Source organism: Trachemys scripta, unplaced genomic scaffold (assembly GCF_013100865.1).
Source record: "Trachemys scripta elegans isolate TJP31775 unplaced genomic scaffold, CAS_Tse_1.0 scaffold_28, whole genome shotgun sequence".
Classification (NCBI taxonomy): Eukaryota; Metazoa; Chordata; order Testudines; family Emydidae; genus Trachemys; species Trachemys scripta.
The window spans coordinates 3,236,391-3,255,098 of record NW_023260513.1 but is presented as its reverse complement, the minus strand read 5'-3'; positions in this window follow the sequence as shown (position 1 = coordinate 3,255,098).

Sequence of the window (18,708 nt, the reverse complement as noted above, 5' to 3'; positions counted from 1 at the left end):
CCGGGACAGGGTTTAAAAAGGGGACTGTCCCGGCCATCCCGACTTTTTTGACAAAAACGGGCATTTGTCCTGTTTGCTCTTCCCAACTGATCAGTTGGGAAGTGCAAATGAACAGATGCCCAGATTTCCAGAAAAGATGTGTGGGCCCCCCTAGGGGGGCACGGAGAAACGTTGGGGGGTGGGGGGATGGAGGTGCTGGGCAGTGGAGCTCAGGAGGTCAGTCGCAGCCCCAGCCGTGGGTGGTGTGGAGCTCGGGGGGGTCAGCCACAGGTGGCAAGGGGCACGAAGCTGGGGGGGGGGGTCAGCCCTAGCCCCGAGCAGCGCAGATCTCAGGGGGAAGGGGTCAGCCCCAGCCGTGGATGGCATGGAGCTCTGCCAGCATGGGGCACAGAGCTTGGGGGAGGGGGGTAGCCCCAGCCCTGGGCGGCACAGAACTCGGTGGGGTGGACTGGGGTCAGACCCAGCCGTGGCCAGTATGGGGCACGGAGCTCGGGGTGGGACTGGGAGTCAGCCCCAGCCCTGGATGACAGGGCTGGGGCTAGCCTTGTGGGTGGGGGGATGGGGGCGGCTCAGGAGAGCCCCAGGCAGTCCCATTTTTACTTTAGGAAATAAATGCGTTAGTCTCTAAGGTGCCACAAGTACTCCTGTTCTTTCTAACAATAAAGCACTCAACAAATACTAAAAGTTCAGTGTCTGTCATTTATCGTTTGTATCACAGTGGCACATAGAGGTAGGGCCCCTCGTGCCAGGGCCAGTACAAACACATAACAGAGACAGTCCCTGCCCGAAGGAGGGCACAATCTAAGGGTCTGCCCATGCTGCAATCAGGAGTTGAGATTGCAGCTCCTGTAGATGTATCTGAATGATCTTTGTTCTAGCTAGATCAAAGCGAGCTGGAGTAACAACAGCTGCATGTAGCCAAGGGAGCACGGGCAGAGGCATGAGTTAGCACAGGGGTGGGCAAACTTTTTGGCCCAAGGGGCACATTGGGGCTCCAAAGCTGTATGGGGGGCTGGGTAGGGAAGACTGTGCCCCCCAAACAGCCTGGTCCCCGCCCCCTATCCGGCCCCTCCCACTTCCTGCCCCCCTCAAAACCCCTGACCCATCCAAACCCCCCTGCTCCTTGTCCCCTAACCGCCCCCCTGGCACCCCACCTCCTATCCAACCTGTCCTGCTCCCTGTCCCCTGACTGCCCTGACCCCTATTCACACTCCCGCCCCCTGACAGGCCCCCCGGGACCCCACCTCCCATCCACCCCTCCTGCTCCCTGTCCCGACTGCCCTAACCTCCATCCACACCCCCGCCCCCTGACAGGCCCCCCAGACCCCCACACCCTATCCAACCCCTCCGCTCCCTGTCCCTGGACTGCCCCGACCCCTATCCACACCTCTACCCCCAGTCAGGCCCCCAGACCCCCACACCCTATCCAACCCCCCCTGCTCCCTGTCTCTGGACTGCCCCGACCCCTATCCACACCCCTGCCCCCAGCCTTGTCCCCTGACCGCCCCCTCCCAGGACGCCCTGCCCCTAACTGGCCCTCCGGGACCCCACCCCCATCAACCCCCCACCCAAAGCCCCCTTCTGAATGCGGCCCTGCAAACGCGGGTGGAGGACTCAGGAGGAGCAGGGGCAGCCGCGCAGCTGGAGAGAAGCAGCCGTTTCCCCTTCAAAGCGCCGCGTCTCTCCGGCTAGATGCGCGGCCGCCCTGTGCCCCTCCTGAGTCCTCTGCCCGCGCTCCCGCCTGCTCCCCGGAGGCTGCGGGGGAGCCTCCCTCCCTGCTCTCCTGCCCAGCGCGCCCCCGCGGCACGGTGAGGTGAGGCTGTGGGGGAGAGGGAACAGCTGGGGAGCCTCCCGGGCCGGGAGCTTGGGGGCACCGGGCAGGACGGTCCCGCAGGCCGTAGTTTACCCACGGCTGAGTTAGCAGCAGGAGTGCATACGCAGGAGACTGACAGAGCTTGTGCAGCCCACGCCGCCATGGCTATGCGGCTATTGTCACTGGAGCTAACTCTGGTATTCTAGCTCGGTACGTCTTCACAAACCGCAGTCACACCTCCCAGCTGCAGTGTAGACGTAGCCTAAATCCAAGGCAAGAGGCAACAGGTGAAGCACAAGGTACCAATGAGATAGTTATGAACCGTGAGCTAGGCAGCGGTCACAGCTTTCCCGCTGTCTGACCCCGGCCAAGTGTTCTGTAAGCAGCAGGGCAGGAATCTGGGTGTTTTTCTTCATGCCCCAGCTACTGGCATCTGTGATTATCTCAGCTTTCGTTAAAAAAACAACCCCCAAAACACCCGCAAAGCGTCTAGCTCTCCTGCTCCACGAGAAATACTGGACAACGTGATGCGAGTGCAGCTACAGGCTAGGAAAAGACCCGCATGGATTCCTTTTAAAAACAATTCATCCTTTTTATGCCAATCTCGTGATGACGTGTGATTTCTGGACACTGGGGGTTGGTGATACTGTCTCTTCTCCATGTCACCCAGCCACACCTTGCCCCTTGCAGCTCAGCCCCGCCCCTCTCCCCCCTATGCCACGCAGCCCTACCCACTCCATGTCACCCAGCCACACCTTGCCCCTTGCAGCTCAGCCCCCTATGCCACCCAGCCCTAGGGTGACCAGACAGCAAGTGTGAAACATCAGAACAGAGAGTGGGGGGTAATAGGCGTCTATATAAGAAAAAGCCCCAAATATCAGGACTGTCCCTATAAAATCGGGACATCTGGTCACCCTACCCAGCCCTAGCCACTCCGTGCCACCCAGCCCCACACGTAGCCCCGCCCCTCCGGACTCCCCGGCCACACAGCCTAGCCCCGCCCCGCTCCGTTCTGCCCTGCCTGCTCCTCCCACGCCCGTCTTCCCCCTCCATGCGGCCCCGCCCCCGCAGTGCCTCACTCTGTAACGCGCAGGCGCAGTGCTAGGTAGAACAGTCGGGTGCCATTTCGGCTTTGCATTCTGTCCCCTTCGTCTCCCTGTAGGATGTTCGCCGCCGCCATTTTGGTAAGGGCATCAGCCAAGCCTGGGAATCCTCCGTCGGGTCCGCGATGATTCACACAGCAGCCCCCCCCCCATCCCCCGACAAGGCGGAGCTGCCCCGCCCCGAGGGCAGGAGCGGGGGGAGGGGGAAGGTAGCGGGGGGACCCAGGCGTCCTGCCCGGAACACGAGCACCTCACAGCCCCCCCCCCCGCCTTCACTCCGAAAGCGGCGGGTGAACCCCCAAGACCCCCCCCTCAGTGTGGGGGGGATCGAGGGTTCCTCCACTTCCCCCCCCCAGAAACAGAGGTGCACCCAACCCCTCCCCCCAGGATTCGTGCAGGAAGAGGAAGGGGGGGGTCTCAGCCCCCGCCCCCCCCCATCCTCTTCCCGCACTACGCGACACGGGCAGCGCCGCTCCTAGACAGTGAGAAAGTTACCACCTTCATCAGCTCCCGCTGCAGCGCCTGTGACCCACCACATCTCACCCGGATCCTGCCTGCCACTCCCCCGGCTCGGTAATACCCTGCTCCCGAAACCTCGCTCCTTCGCTTACCTGAACCCCGCAGGCGCATCCTTGCCCCAGCCTTGTAATACAGCCCCGTAAAGGGGTTAACCTTAAACAGCATCCGAGAAAAGACCCAGTGAGTGAGAGTCCCCGTGAACTGTCATAAATCACTTACAGGGGGAAGCCAGAATGAGTCACTCCTTTCATAGCCAGTTGTGAAATAGTCTCAGTTTGAAAAAGTGTGAAGCGATGTGGGACAGTGCGAAATATGGGTCGTGAAAGGGTCTCATCCAAGTGTGTGTGGGGTGCCCCTCAGGACACAGGTGTAGAAGGGGTTGGGATGGATTTGCTATCCCCCACCAGTGTGAAATGGGGGATCTGAGGGCAGGGCCGGATTAACTCTCCTGTGGGCCCAGGGCTATTAGATTTTGTGGGGCTGCAGGGGATTTGGAGTGGGCTGGGGCAGGGGATTGGGGTGCAGGAGGGGGTGAAGGTCCAGCTGGGGTGTGGGGCCAGGGATGGGATGGGGTTGCGGTGCAGCAGGAGGTTTGGGCTCTGGGAGGGAGTTTGGGTGCAGGAAGGGGCTCCAGGCTGGAGTAAGGGGTTGGGGGTGCAAGAGCACATGTGGGGTATAGGCTCTGGCCGGGAGGCGCTTACCTCGGGCAGCTCCTGGTCAGCGGTGCAGCAGGGCTAAGGCAGGATCCCTGCCTGCCCTGGCTCCGCGCTGCTCTGCTCCCCGAGGTGGCTGGCATGTCCAGCGACTAGGCAGAGGGGCCAGGCTGCTCTGCGCGGTGCACCCTGTCCGTGCCTGCAGGCGCTGCCTCCGCAGCTCCCATTGGCTGTGGTACCCAGCCAATGGGAGCTGCGGAGCTGGCGCTGGGGGAAGGGGCAGCGCGCAGAGATTCCCTGGATGCCCCTTGCCTAGGGGCTGCCAGGGCACATCGGTGAGCCGGTGCTCGCGGCTCCAGCCCCAGGGTTGGGGGAGGCTCAGGAACTGATGTCCAACCCATGGTGCAGAGACTTGCTGCGGGCCGGATGAAAAGAAGCAGCAAGCCGCATCCGGCCTGCGGGGCCCCCCTTAGTCCGAGGCCCTAGGCTGTAGTCCCTAAAGCCCCTGCATTAATCCGGCCCTGTCTGAGGAGGTCCCAAATGGATTTGAGTTTGAAGTGATTTTTACACCTTGAGGGCACTTGGGTATGTAAGCAAATGTAGGCAGGGAGTGAGGTCCTTAGTCCTTCTCTGTCAGAGGTAGATTCATCAGGCATCTTCCCCAGATGTACTGTGTGTTTGGAGTTTGATTCCCCCTACATCAAATGTCATCTTAACGAATGTTGGAAAGTATGGAAATGCAGAGTTAAGTTCATCTAAATAATCTGAAATCTGTCCCATGTCCCCATCACCCCAGTCTGTCCTATCCATGACATGGGCCCTTTCCCTTGGAATTTCTGCCCCCCGGCTTGAATTTTTTGACTTTCCTGGCACACTGCAAAGCTCATATGCACCGAGGGTGAGATTTGTGGCTAATGGGAAAGTGCACTGGGGGATTTTAAGGTGCCTTGATCACATCTGGTGATTCAGTGGTGTGTGTGGGAGGAAGTGATGCCACTTTGGTCACCTTTACTTCATATCTCCTATGTCCATGTGTTTTGTACATGTGTGTTCAGCCCAGGTCCTGTTTGGCATGAAACTTGTTTAAATCTGAAATCTAAATAAAAAAATAGGTACATGCTGGTGACCACTGTCAGAACTAGTTAACATCTTAATGGCAGTTTGTCATGGTCCCTGGGAACACAAACACTGTACACTTTAGTGGCTGGCTGTGGACTCTTAAGAAGTCTCCAGTTTTCAGGTGTTGGTCTCATTAGCTATATCCCCCCTAGTTTATGGAGCAGGATACGTGTAATTGAATCACAAGTGTATACAGGATTCAGGGCTTCGAGGATAAAATAGAGTCTAGCCTCTTGTATATAATAAAAGGTTAAAATGGCTGTGAAACTCCATGTGGCTGGTCTGAGGGAATAATAAGGGAGAGATGGGAAGAGGCTGGATAATTTTTGCTGTGTAACTGAAGTGTAAGAGGAGAGAGAGTGGCTTGGGAAATTGGGCCTTCTCTTCACTAGGAATAAAAAGTGTGTTTAACATGTGTTAGGTGTTAGCACCTTAGTGCAGACAGAACAATTTGTATTTTAACATGTGTTAGCTGGGCAAAGTAAAACCTATGCTACCTCCAGGGGTTGATCCCCACCAGCTAACACGTTATTATATTAGGGTTTTAACACGTCTGCAACACACCTTTTTTCCTAGTGAAGACCAGGCCTTGGAAAACAGTCTGATTATGTAGGCGGGTAGATACAGAAACAGAGTTAAGGCCGTTTTTGGGAACCTGAACTCTTCACTTCAATGCTGTGCAGTTTTTTTAAGTTTTCCCTTAACTGAAAAACTTCCTGTTTCGTTTTTAGAAATGTCAGACATTTTATATTCATAAAAAACGTGTCACTGATTAAAGCTCAGGGCGTGGGTACATAATTTTAAGAATTTTTCACTTGACCAGAGCTCAAAGAGCCGGGAAGGATGTCGATGGGAGCTCTGTGGCACACCATGCTCTGTTAGATGGCTGGTTGCGTGCTCCGTGCACAACAAACTCAGAGGCAGGTCCTGTAAGCACTGCCAACGCTAGGTTGTACAGGCTCCAACCCTGGGTGGATTCCCTTTAAATACATCCAGTAAGCAAGGGGAAGGAATCTTTTGTAGGGCTAGCAGGAAAGAAAAGGTGAAAATACCCTAAGGCATTGGCCCCAGAGCCTACAAACATTTATCTCAGGTTTCAGAGTAGCAGCCGTGTTAGTCTGTATCCGCAAAAAGAAGAACAGGAGTACTTGTGGCACCTTAGAGACTAACAAATTTATTAGAGCATAAGCTTTCATGGACTATGCATCCGAAGAAGTGGGCTGTAGCCCACGAAAGCTTATGCTCTAATAAATTTGTTAGTCTCTAAGGTGCCACAAGTACTCCTGTTCTTCTTTTTATAAACATTTAAACACCCGCTTAACTTTATGCACACGAATAGCCCCACTCAATGGGATTGTTCATACATTAAGTCAAGCACATGCAATGCATAAGTATACGTATAGCTCCATCCCTAGACTGTCTCAGTTAAGCTTTGGGTGTTAAGTTTATTAATCTCCTGCTTCTGGTGTTTCAGGAAATTCCCCAGGCGCATGGAGGCAGACACCCTGAGCAATTTTTGATCATGTAAGTGTCTTTTCATAATTCTCCTCACTCAAACCTCAATTCAAGCCCTAGTTCTCTATTCAACTGATTCGGATATTTCTCTCTCCCCAGGCTCAACGTCGGCTATGTCTACACTACCACGGTAAGTCGACCTACGCTACGCAACTCCAGCTACGTGGAAGGTGGTACCTATCGTTGAGGCTGCAGAACTTTATAAACCCAGTTTTTCAGACACTTCACTTCTTGAACTTTTGCAGGTTTCCCAAAGTGGAGAAGGCACAGACTAAGGTGTGGTTTAGTTCTAAATATTTATTGTTGTTTATTATTTATATTGTGGCAGCACCAGTCACAGACCAGGACCTCATGGTGCTGTTTTTAGCATTAATTTAAAAGGGGGTTGCTTAATAGGTGGAGATATAGGTTTGCTATATCCTATCCATAAGTAGGTAGGAACATGATGTGAAATTAGGTCTGGTTGAAGCCACGAATACCTCCCTCTAATGAGCAGAGATCAGAAATGAGTCTGTCTGTGGTTGGGATTGATTTTCAGGAATGCTGTGTTAGTGTGAGATTGCTGGAAGGTTTTTCCTATTTTAGGGTTTTCTACTGCACCCATCACCATACTATCTAAGTTGTTGTTACTGCTTTGAAGGGTGAGTTTTCTCTTCTCTGTGAAAGCAAAGAATCCTCTGTCATACTGAGATCCCTCTTTGTTTTGATGGTTATTGCTTTGAAGTTCTCTTTTTCTTGGTGGAAACATTGTCATACTGAGATTCCTACGTGTATTGCTGGATTATTTATATATTGCTGTCTTACAAATCGTTGTTATTATTTGAGGTTGCCTCTTCATGTTCCCACCGATGGGTAAGAAGTCCTTGGGTGGTTGAACCCTTTCAGAATTATGCTCATTGGGAACCTCATGGCCCTTATGGCACGAGATTATATCAGGGATGTGGCCCTTATCACTGCATTTCCTTCCTTTCGGTGGGTGTCTCTTTATTCCTGCAGTCTAGTTTGACCAGATTTCAAGCCCCTTTGTACCTTTAATTTGATAATCGGGTATGTCTTCACTGCAGTGTTAACCCAGGTGACTGGCACTGGGGTCTGAGCACCTGGTTTAGCCTAGACTGGTTGAGATCAGCCACACTGGAAAGCTATACTCAAATCACTATGTTCCGGTGGGGCACTCACTTGTGTGAGTCACTAGGACTTCTGGGGCCATATCCCATGGTTCTTTGTGCTGCAGGAAGGTGAGCTATTCTATGATTCTTTGCCAGTGAGTTGTGGGAGAACTTGTCCCCCCTGCGGGGCATACAGCAGGGATTGTGTGAACCCTCTGGAGAACTATCAGCATTGGAGTGGCTTGGCCTGTATCCTCACTACAAAGTAGGCAGGTTACCAGACCTAGTGAAGTGAGCACCTAGGCTTTTGCCTGTAGCCCCAGACAGGCCAACTAGCCTGGGTTTAGAGCACCACCAAACTCAGGTTAGAATTTTGTGTATGTGTCCGGGACAGGGGTTGGGGCAACATGTGAGTAAAAGCCCGAGTTAGCTCTGCAGTGAAAACACACCCTGAGTCATAAGATGGCTGAAGTGTGCAGCAGCATTAATCTGACTTGATGCCACTCTAACAGACTATGGTGGGTGCTTTTAAAGACAAGAAAAGCCAGTTACTGGTGACTAACATCTTTTTATTAAAAATTATGATGAGACCAAATCTGCGGAAGCTGGATGCAGATAATTCTCAGGATAGAAATGGCTTGGATCTAATAATTCATCTGTGCCAAAGTGTTAATATTTAAATGTTCTCTCTTTGGCTTTTCCTCAGAAATGTTGTTGTTCTGATTATGATGCCTAATGACTTGTATAGTTGTATCACCCTATGAATTGAATGTGCTGGAATCTTTCCTCACCTGGGTATTTCTAAAAATATTTTGTGTCTGTGCTATTTCTTGTCGGACTTCACTGAGGAAACATGCTTTTAATTTTGGATAGTAGTATATAAATGTTTCTACCATTTTCTGGTCTGCACTTAAAACTTACCAACCTAGCTATATTGGTCAGGGGTCTGATTCTCCCTCCTCACCCCACCAAACAACCTAGGTCAACAGAGCTCCCTGGGTAGATTGCAGCTAAACCAACAGCTTAGCTTATTTCCTTGGAGGAAGTGGTGTTACTGCACTGCTAGACGTACCTGCTTCTGGTGGTGGGCATGTGTCTGCACCAGAGGGCTATGCTGGCACTGCTACGGCAAGAGAGCTGTGCCAACAAGCTCCGTAAGCATAGACACAATCCCAGTTTGCTATGTCCGTTTGGAATTTGATGCTTAAATTGTAAGATATTGAGATTCTCTTATGAGAGGCTGCCTGTTTCCTCGGTTTGTTTCTCTGGTATAGAATTTTGTTGTATGGGTCTAGTTGTAAACTGAGAGAAATGTTGCATTGTAGCTGCCTTCCCGAAATATGCAATGCCGTGCGTGTGTGTCAGTCAGTCAGGCAAGACATTTGCAATCTAAACCCTGATTCTGCAAGCTCTTAAGCTTTATTTACTTAACTAAGCATAAATAATCCCACTGATTTCAATGGGGCTATGCATGGGCTTCACTTAACCCCACTGAAATCAATGGGATTACTTATGTCAGTTGTTCTCAAACTTTTGTAGTGGTGACCCCTTACACACAGCAAATCTGAGTGCGACTTCCCTTATAAACACATTTTTTTATATTTAACACTATTATAAATACTAGAGGCAAAGCGGGGTTGGGGAGTGGAGGCTGGCAGCTCGTAACCCTCACTTATTAACCTTGCAACCCCCAGAGGGGTCATGACCCACTGTTGAGAACCCCTGATTTATGTGCTTAAAGTTCATCGTGTCAGAGTTTGCAGGAATGGGGTTGTGATTTGTGAGGTTGGTGACAGTGAGTCTGTCCCTTGGTGTAAGACCTCATTGGTTTAGGGCAGGGGCTGTGTAGAATACATTGGTGTGTGTGTGTGTGTGTTGGGGGGGGGGCAGGGATAGCCTCTGAGAATGTGTATTTTGGAGCCATACATTTTACTGCTGGGTTTTGGCTGTTGCCAAAAGTTGTCACTTTCTCAGTGGAGGTTTAAGAAATTGTTTAGAAGACATGGCTATGGTGAGATATTAAGAACGTTTGTGACTTTCGAAGCAATTTATTCAGATTTAATGTGTTTAATAATCTGTGTAATTAACTCAGTTGTAATCTCTCTCCAACAATTTTGAAAGGGGGAAAACACTTTTTAAAAGATGTTACAAGATTTCTTTTCACTCATATCTTTTGTGGTGGTTTTGTGTCTATTACATGTTGCCACTTAAGATTTTCCGTTAGTCTTTGTGCTTTAGCAGTAATATTACGCAATCTTGGGGAAACTCTGGGCCCACTGAAGTGAATGTGAGTTTTGCCACTGACTTCACTAGTCAGGATTTTATTCTGAGTTTACCTTGCCATGAATTTGGTTCTCTTTTCTGAGAAGCAATTGTGAGTATAGCATAGCAGCTTCTGTTGCAATTTGTTTTTTTTTTTTTAACTACAGTTTTTGCAAACCTTTATCTGCATGATTTGTGGCAGGTTTTCATTCTCATGTGAATGTGTTTAGCAATGCCAAATATGTATGTCTAAGAATGCTATGACAGGACTCTAAGAAAAGCTTTTAGAATCCATCGCGGATTATTAGAATAGATTTTGGGGGTTGGGGATGATTTTTTGGCCTGTGGGACTTGCCTCCAAACTAATTGGAAACGGGGTAGAGAAATGCTGAGTGGGAATGTCCTGGAGAGTTTTAGATCTGTGGTGCTTAACAACACATTAAAGCATAAAAGTGGATATTGCCCTGTTTCTGTTTGCGGTGTGGTTTGAGCGGGGATAGAGACTGTGGGTTGCTCAGGGCAGGGAGGTTGCTGCGATGTGTTTAATTGGTTAGAGTGGGGGAATTGATTGCCGGAGTTAAGAGAGTGGATGCGAGGCCCAGAGGCGGTTCGAGATAAGCCGATACAGTAGCAGGGGCGGCCGGGGTTAAAAAGTAACTCTATGCAGGCATGCTGGTGCTTAGATCAGGCCCTGAGCTCAGCACGCAGAGCTGCCGCCTGTATGGGGTGTGATCCCGCGGCGGGAGGATGCGGGGGCTGCATCCATCCATCCAGCCACGCTCGGTCTGGCGCCGGGTTCCCCATCTCCCTCCCGACACGCGCTGCACCCGGCCGGCCTCCCGGGGCAGGGGAGCAGCAGCCCTGCCTGCTCTTAGCTCCTAACGCCAGGCTCAGCTGTCCCGGGCACAGCTGGTTAAAGGGCTGCCCCCGCCCAGCCCCCTTCCCCGTTACCTTCTCGCCGCTGGAGCTGGCAGATCCCCGGGCACAGCCCCGCAGCTGGGGCCGCTCCACGCGATCGCTCCTGGAGCCGGAGAGGGAGATGGGCGGGCCTGCTTGGCTGCCGCTGGACTTCAGTAGATGTTTCCTCCCTCCCCTCTCCTTGAGATTTCCACTTGCCTGATCCCAGTCGGGGACTTCGCCGCTCCCTCTTTCTCCCTGCCAATTCGGGGTGCGTCCCCCTCTCCCCAGTGGGTTACGGGGGGCAGAGAGGAATTCCCATTTCCTGCAGTAGCGATGGAAGCACCCACATCAGACCCAAGGGCTCCCCTCCCTTCAGTCCCACATATACTGTGTAACTGCACTGCACCCACGGGTGTAGGACCCAGGAGTTCAAGGGCACTGCTCACGGTCCCGACCCTACTTCCTGTATTTGGGTTTGTACAGGATGGGGGCCCACAGCAAGGCATGTGAGAAGTGCTTTCTTGTGGCTAAGGGAAAGTCCCCCACCTCACGGGGTAAGGTGCAGAGAAAAAAGTCCGTTCTCTGTCTCTATTGCTAGGGGGACTTTTTTTCCCCCTAGCTAACAGTTGTAGCAAGAAAACCTGGCTGTAGTTTGAAGATGCCACTAATGGTAGAAAGAAATGATCCTCACTGCCTAGGGGATAGGTGTCTTGTTACTCACACCACTGCCGGTACCCAAGACCATACAGGTGTAAGTCCTTGTTGTAACTTCACTGACATTCACTGATATTTAAACAAATAAATAAAAACAAAAAGACCCCAAACAAATGCATAATGCAGCCATTCAACTGAATAGAAAAATAACCTTGCCCTAAGTAGAGTTTCTGTGTCCCCAAAAGGGAAAAGACCCCATTAAGATCACTAGGGAACTTGTTATTCCCATCACTGTTTCCCTGCTGAAGGCGTTGTGATATTACAGGGATGGGCAGCAGTAAAAACCGCGAGATAGAGAGAGAGATTAGGAAAGGTTCAAGGAAATCTTTAGCTGTTACCACTCAAGAAAGAGATCTCGGGGTCATTGTGGATAGTTCTCTGAAAACATCCACTCAGTGTGCAGGGGCAGTCAAAAAAGCGAACAGAACGCTGGGAATAATTAAAAAAGTGATAGATAATAGGACAGAAAATATTATGGTGCCTCTATATAAATCCATGGTACGCCCACATGTTGAATACTGTGTGCACATGTGGTCGCCCTCTCTCATAAAAGATACATTGGAATTGGAAAAGGTTCAGAAAAGGGCAACAAAAATGGTTAGGGGTATAGAACGGCTTCCGTATGAGGAGAGATTAATAAGACTGAGACTTCTCAGCTTGGAAAAGAGACGACTAAGGGGAGATATGATTGAGGTCTGTAAAATCATGACTGGTGTAGAGAAAGTAAATAAAGAAGTGTTGTTTATAGGGTGACCAGTTGTCCCGATTTTATAGGGACAGTCCCGATTTTGAGGTCTCTTTCTTACATAGGCTCCTATTACGCCTCCCCCCCCCCATCCCCATCCCGATTTTTCACACTTGCTTTCTGGTCACCCTAGTTATTAACTACTTCTAATAACACAATAACTAGGGGGTCACCAAATGAAATTAATAGGCAGTAGGTTTAAAACAAATAAAAGGAAGTATTTATTCACACAATGCATAATCAACCTGTGGAACTTCTTGCCAGAGGATGTTGTGAAAGCTAAGACCATAACAGGGATCAAAAAAGAACTAGATAAATTCATGGAGGATAGGTCCATCCATGGCTGTTAGCCAGGATGGGCAGAAATGGTGTCCCTAGCCTCTATTTGCCAGAAGCTGGGAATGAGCAACAGGGGATGGATCACTTGATGATTACCTGTTCTGTTCACTCCCTCTGAGGCACCTGGCGCTGGCCACTGTCGGAAGACAGGATACTGGGCTAGATGGACCTTTGGTCTGACCCAGTAGGGCCATTCTTATGTTCTTTGTTCTTATGAAACCAGATGCAGAAATGTTCTAAAACTGTGGAACTAGGTAAATAGCCCGTCCTAATGCATTTAACAAATGTATAATACAACCACAGGGAACAAATAAAGAGGACGCTTAGAAGGTTTTCAGAGTTGCAAGTCTGGAAACGTGTATCTTTTTTGGAGGAAATGGCATGCCCACATTTTAATGCAGGTGCTGCCTCCTACTCCCAGTGTGACCTGACACAACATAAACGTGCCGTACTTCAGTTTTCCAATCTGTAAAATGGGGATGGTGGTAATGACCTAGCCCACTGCTATGTTGTGAAGACTTCTTCAATAGTGGGCCAGATTCGTGAGAGGCATGTGCTAAGTCTGATCATTGCTGAGTTTGTTTAACCCACCGCCACTTAAAGTAGCTCTGTCTGGGCCTGTCAGTATTGTCAACTTTCGTGATAACATCATAAGTCTTATGATATTTAGTGTTTTTCTTACAGCTACAGCTCCTGGTGTCAAGTAAAGACAGAATCTTGACTTTCATTTTAAAAGAAAAAGTAAATCTCTAGCCCTCCGGGACTGCATGTGACTGCTAAAGGCTCAAAAACCAGAAGGCAAAGAAAGAACCCACCATGTATTATTATTAATCCCATGATTTTTGGAGGCCAGCCTCAGCGTTTTTGATTCCTTGGGGCTGGCAATGCTGAATAAAAGTGGCGTGTTTAAAACTTGACAACTAACATGTCTTAAAATGCCAATGCAGACAGGGCAAATTGCATTTTAACGTGTGCTAGCTGGGGGTAGCCTATGGTTCACCTTGACCAGCTAACACATGTTGAAATACAATGCGACCGATCTACACTAGAGTTTTAAACATGTTAGCTCTCACGCTTTTCAAACACCCCTTTTATCCTAGCATGTGGACAGGGCCTCTGAAGTACTGGTTAAACTCCCCCAGTACAGGTGGGCTGCTTATTTCCTGAATTGACTGACTTCGTGTGAAAACTTACTGTTGAGTGTGAAGTGAAGAAAGTGCATCAGCTGTGGTAACCACAACAGTGACATAAAAGATTGTTAAAGGAAATAAGGAAAGCCGTGAGCTCCGTGCCCTTCCTGCTCTGTCAAGCAAAGACAAAAATAGAGAAGATCTTTGTAGAGTAAGATCACACTCAGTCATTGACGCCATTTCAGATTTTGGTACGGGGGGGACAACTTTAACCGTGATTGCAGGGGCTACTTAGGCACCTGAAAACTGTAGTTTTTTTTTTACAGACAATAACTTAGAAATGATCTCTCTCTCCCTCATATCTCTAATACTCAGCTCTAACACTAACACGTTCTAATATCTTGTGTCATGTCACTTAAGGGACACTGGTTAGGTTTAAAATTTTAAAGTATATTCTTGCTCTTGAATACAACAATTGTAGAAAAATCTAGCTTACTTTCTGTCATTTAGGCCACTTACTTTTTGAAGTTCACCAAGCTTGGAATAGATCATTTAACTCTTGAAAACATCCTACTAGGGTAAGGCCCCGTGAGTTTATACTTGCACCTGCCCGGGGTGTTACCATACTACATATACTAGACCAGAAATTGACTTTAAACAGGAATGAAACCAACACTTTCAAGTTACTTTCACCGTATTGCCAACCCCAAATGTTTAAAAAACATGAGTCAGGCTCACGAAAAATCATGAGACTGGCTTAAAAATCATATTATGTAAAAGTAATAGATTTGGGGTTCTTTTTATTTGCCTTCTGCTTTTTGAGCATTTAGAGTGCACTGGGGTCACATTGTGAAAGCTTTCTCCATAGCTACAAGGGCCAGAAACTTACTTTTTCTTTAAGAATGAAGGCTGAAATCATCACATCTCCACTTGGCTCCAGGAGCTGGGGCCTTAAGGAAAACAATAATTATTGTGAGACTCATAACAACATCATGAGAGTTGGAAACACTGCTTTTACTTCTGTTTAAAACTAGTTACTTTCCTGAAGGGCTCTTAAGAAAAACACTACGGTGGTTGAGTTGCAGTTCTCACAGGAGAATACTTAAAACCAAACACCAAGAAAATTCTACATTTTAAAGTTGAGAAAAATGGAGTCTTATGAGATAAATCAGGGCCACTGCAGGCAGGAAAGGAAAGGAAAATAAACAGGCCCAGGGGCTCAAGAAGAAAGAGCTGTCCAGAAAGAAAGTTGGAGGGTCAAATCTTCCAGTGCTTAATCATTGCCATCAGCGCCTCCACTCATAGATATTAACGTGTTCAATAATTATACGCATCATACTTAAATATCTTGTGCCACCTTGTCCAGGGCTACACATTTTATACGCATTGGCTCAGGGACTATCTTTTGTGGTATATTCTGAACAGTGCTGAGCGTACAGATGGTGTCAGTGAATAAGAACGGCCATACTGGGTCAACTAGGCATCCTGTGGGGTTTACAGAGCACCTAGCCTTCTAGGCGCTTTTGAAAATCCCACTAGGCACCCCTGCACTTAGCCAGTTCCTGAAGCCCTTACTCAGTTTTCATCCAGTCAGTGCTCAGGTCGCCCTTGTCGACAACTAGCTTCTCTTAATTAAGCTAAATTCAGCAATAGAATTAAACTAAGTTGATATAAGCCTGTTGTAAACCGCTTTAAGAACGTTGCACTGGTTTAACTACATTTAGTTAAAAACCAATTGTGGTTAAGCCAGTGTGTGTAGCCTAGGTTTGATTCTGATCGTCTGTTGACTTCAGTGGAATTTACTCCTTATATGCCCAGGGTGAGCAAGAGGAGAATCAGGCCCAGGGGCTCCAGTGCGGTTGCTCCCGATTCACACTGAGAGCAAATGAGAAAAGAATTCGGCCCAGTGACTCTAATGAGAGGATAGTCCTGAGTGAGGACTTAGGTAAGATATTGAGGACTCATGACTGGGCTCACAGACTTCAATGATCTCGCTGGGGTGGGACTGTCTGCAGAACTGAGGGGCTGGAAGGGAAAACTTCTGAGGCTGCCGAGGGATGGGGCAGGTCCCAGAATTATTCTCTGATCCTTCATTTTAAAAAAAAGGAAGAAAGATTGTGCTTTTTTACAGCATGGTCCAGCACTGCCGTAGCCTTCAGAATAAGATTCAGTGTTTGGGACTAGAACTGTAGACTATAGTAGTGAGATGTTTTCTCACTGGGAGAGGGGTGCATCGGGGGTGTGGGAAAAATCTCATCCCTCACAATGGAGTCTCCTGATTCTTTGTCCTTTTCCGCCCTAGTATTATTCCGGATTGTAACTTCTGGTGCCCATAGTGCATGGGGGTGACTCCTTTGGTGCTCTCTCGCCCAGCTTGTCTGGACCATTTTTTATTCCCCACAGTAGCTGGTCTGCCTTGTTTTCTGAAGTCTTATTGCATCCCAAAGAGGAATCACTGTCACCTCAATTCAGGGAGAGTACAAATGGGTTCTGCCCTTATGATAAAAAAAACAACAACCCCACAACAAAACTGATCAATAAGACCTCACAGTAATGTCTGTAAACATAGAAGTCCTGGTATCAGGTTATGTACCATTAATGTTGAGTATTGTACTTCCTTATAAGCATGTTTCCACCAGGACATGTAGCAGTCTGTATTAAATATCAGTTCTATTTCATGCCCAGCCTGGTAAGTTTCCATAGTTGCATTTTGGTGATTTGTGATGGACTCACTGTGGGGCTCTTGTGTTGGACACGTAGAATATCCTGAATTCATATCTAGCCAACCTATGTCACGGGCCACTGAGCCGATTTTCCCCGTTCCCCTCCTTTTGCAGACTAAACTGAAAGAATTTCCCTCTGTGCTAACTTTAACCCCGTTCTTCACTATTTTTGAACTGGAAATTGGCCCAATAATTGAAATGAAAAAACTTCGCAGAGAATCTGACAAATTATTCCCAAAGGTGGGAGTGACCAAATCTATTAGGATGTAAAATCTTTACACGGGGGAGGGGGAAAAGTGGTCACGTAGATAATTTAGGGTTCCACTGAAATCGATGGGAGAGCTGTCATTGACCTCAGTGGCAGGCCCCCAATGGATTACACATTTAGGACCTGATCGAAAGCCCACTGAAATCAGCAGCGATATTTCCATTGGCTTCAATGGGCTTTGGATGAGACCCTTTTCTAGCTCCTTAAAAGAAGGGTTTCCAAAGCACTAAAACCTGGCAAGGTTTTCAAAAGTGACTGGTGTCCTTGGGTGCCCAACGTGAGAGCCCTTAAAGAAGCCTGACTTTCAGAGGGTGGGTACTCAGCACTTTTTGAAAGCAAAGCCCCTTTCAGGTGTCTCAGACTGGGACCCCAATCACTTGCCAAGATTTTTTTTTTTTTTAAGTGACCACCACTCTCAAACTAGACACGTGCTCCTGGTCCCATTGAAAGGCCAGCTGACCGAAAGGGAAGCAGGAGTGGGCTGTGTAGGTAATAAAAGAAGCATTTCAAGCACCACTGAGATGCAGCCAGTTTTGGGGCTATAGGAGGTGGTGGTTAACAGTGCATTGCAACAGAGTGCTTTTTGTACTAGCAAAAGAGAGGTATGGAAAGGAACTGAATTGATCACAAGAATGCACCCAAAGGGAATAACAAATACCCAAATAAGACTTGTTTGGAACAGAGCCCATTTCGGCTCTGAGTAATGAGGAAGCCTCTTGGTGATGTTTTGGTAAGTTTGGGCATGAATTGAGCAACAGAAAAAAAAATGCTGGTGCTAAAGGCACACTCTGCCTCACCTCATGCAAAATAAAATCTCTAGAGAAACTTGAGTCACTGGGATTTAAAAGCAGGCGGCGTGACACCTGGGCTAAAAAGCAGAAAATCCAAATAATACTAGCAAGGGCTTTTTCTGTAGCTTTGGGCGCTTTTCTGTCTGTAGCATTTGGTATTTATTTCCTCCCCTTTTCATGATGATGCCCTCACAAAACACAGACTGTCACAGTTCTTGACAAACTGGTTTGCTCGGAGTTCTAGAGCTAGAGAAGGTAGAAACTGACATAAAGCTCTTTACTGTCTCAAAAGAAGTTCTGTGTTTCATACAGGGCTGCCCAGAGGATTCAGGGGGCCTGGGGCAAACCAATTTCGGGGGCCCCTTCCATAAAAAAAAGTTGCAATACTATAGAATACTATATTCTTGTGGGGGCCCCTGCAGGCCCATTTCCCCCCCACCCCGCCCCCCCGGGCGGCCCTGGTTTCATACTGTGGATCCTAAAGTGATGAGACTAGATCAGAAGAGCTTTGGGTTAGAGCTAAGGGTTTAAAGGCTACAGTCTTAAGGGGGTTTTATTTTTTAACGTCTGTGGATAATATTGAGATCCTGGATCTCTAGATCTAGGCCCTGGGGAATTCCCAGTCTCTCCCCAATGCCTCTGAGGCAGGGTGTGGTTGTTAAGTGCAATCCCATTAGTGCGGATACTTCCTACCCCCACCTGCAGACAAGAGGGGATGGTGGGGGCACAGGTTAATTTATAACCCTGAGCAAGTGTATTAGCCAAACTAGTTCTTCTGCATTGCGAAGCAGGAAGCCTGTCCTCGGGCAGTGAGCAGGTGTGCACTGCATTGCGCTGCACTGGGAGCTGTTGCTGAGGGACAGGGAGTTGAAATCCCTGCACCAGGGGAGGATCTTCTTGTGCCACTCCTTCCCAGCCCCCCAGCCTCTCTGCACTAGTTAGCATCTGCAGAAGCTGGGCACTGATTCCCCAAACCAGGCACACAGGGTGTAATTACAGCTGCAT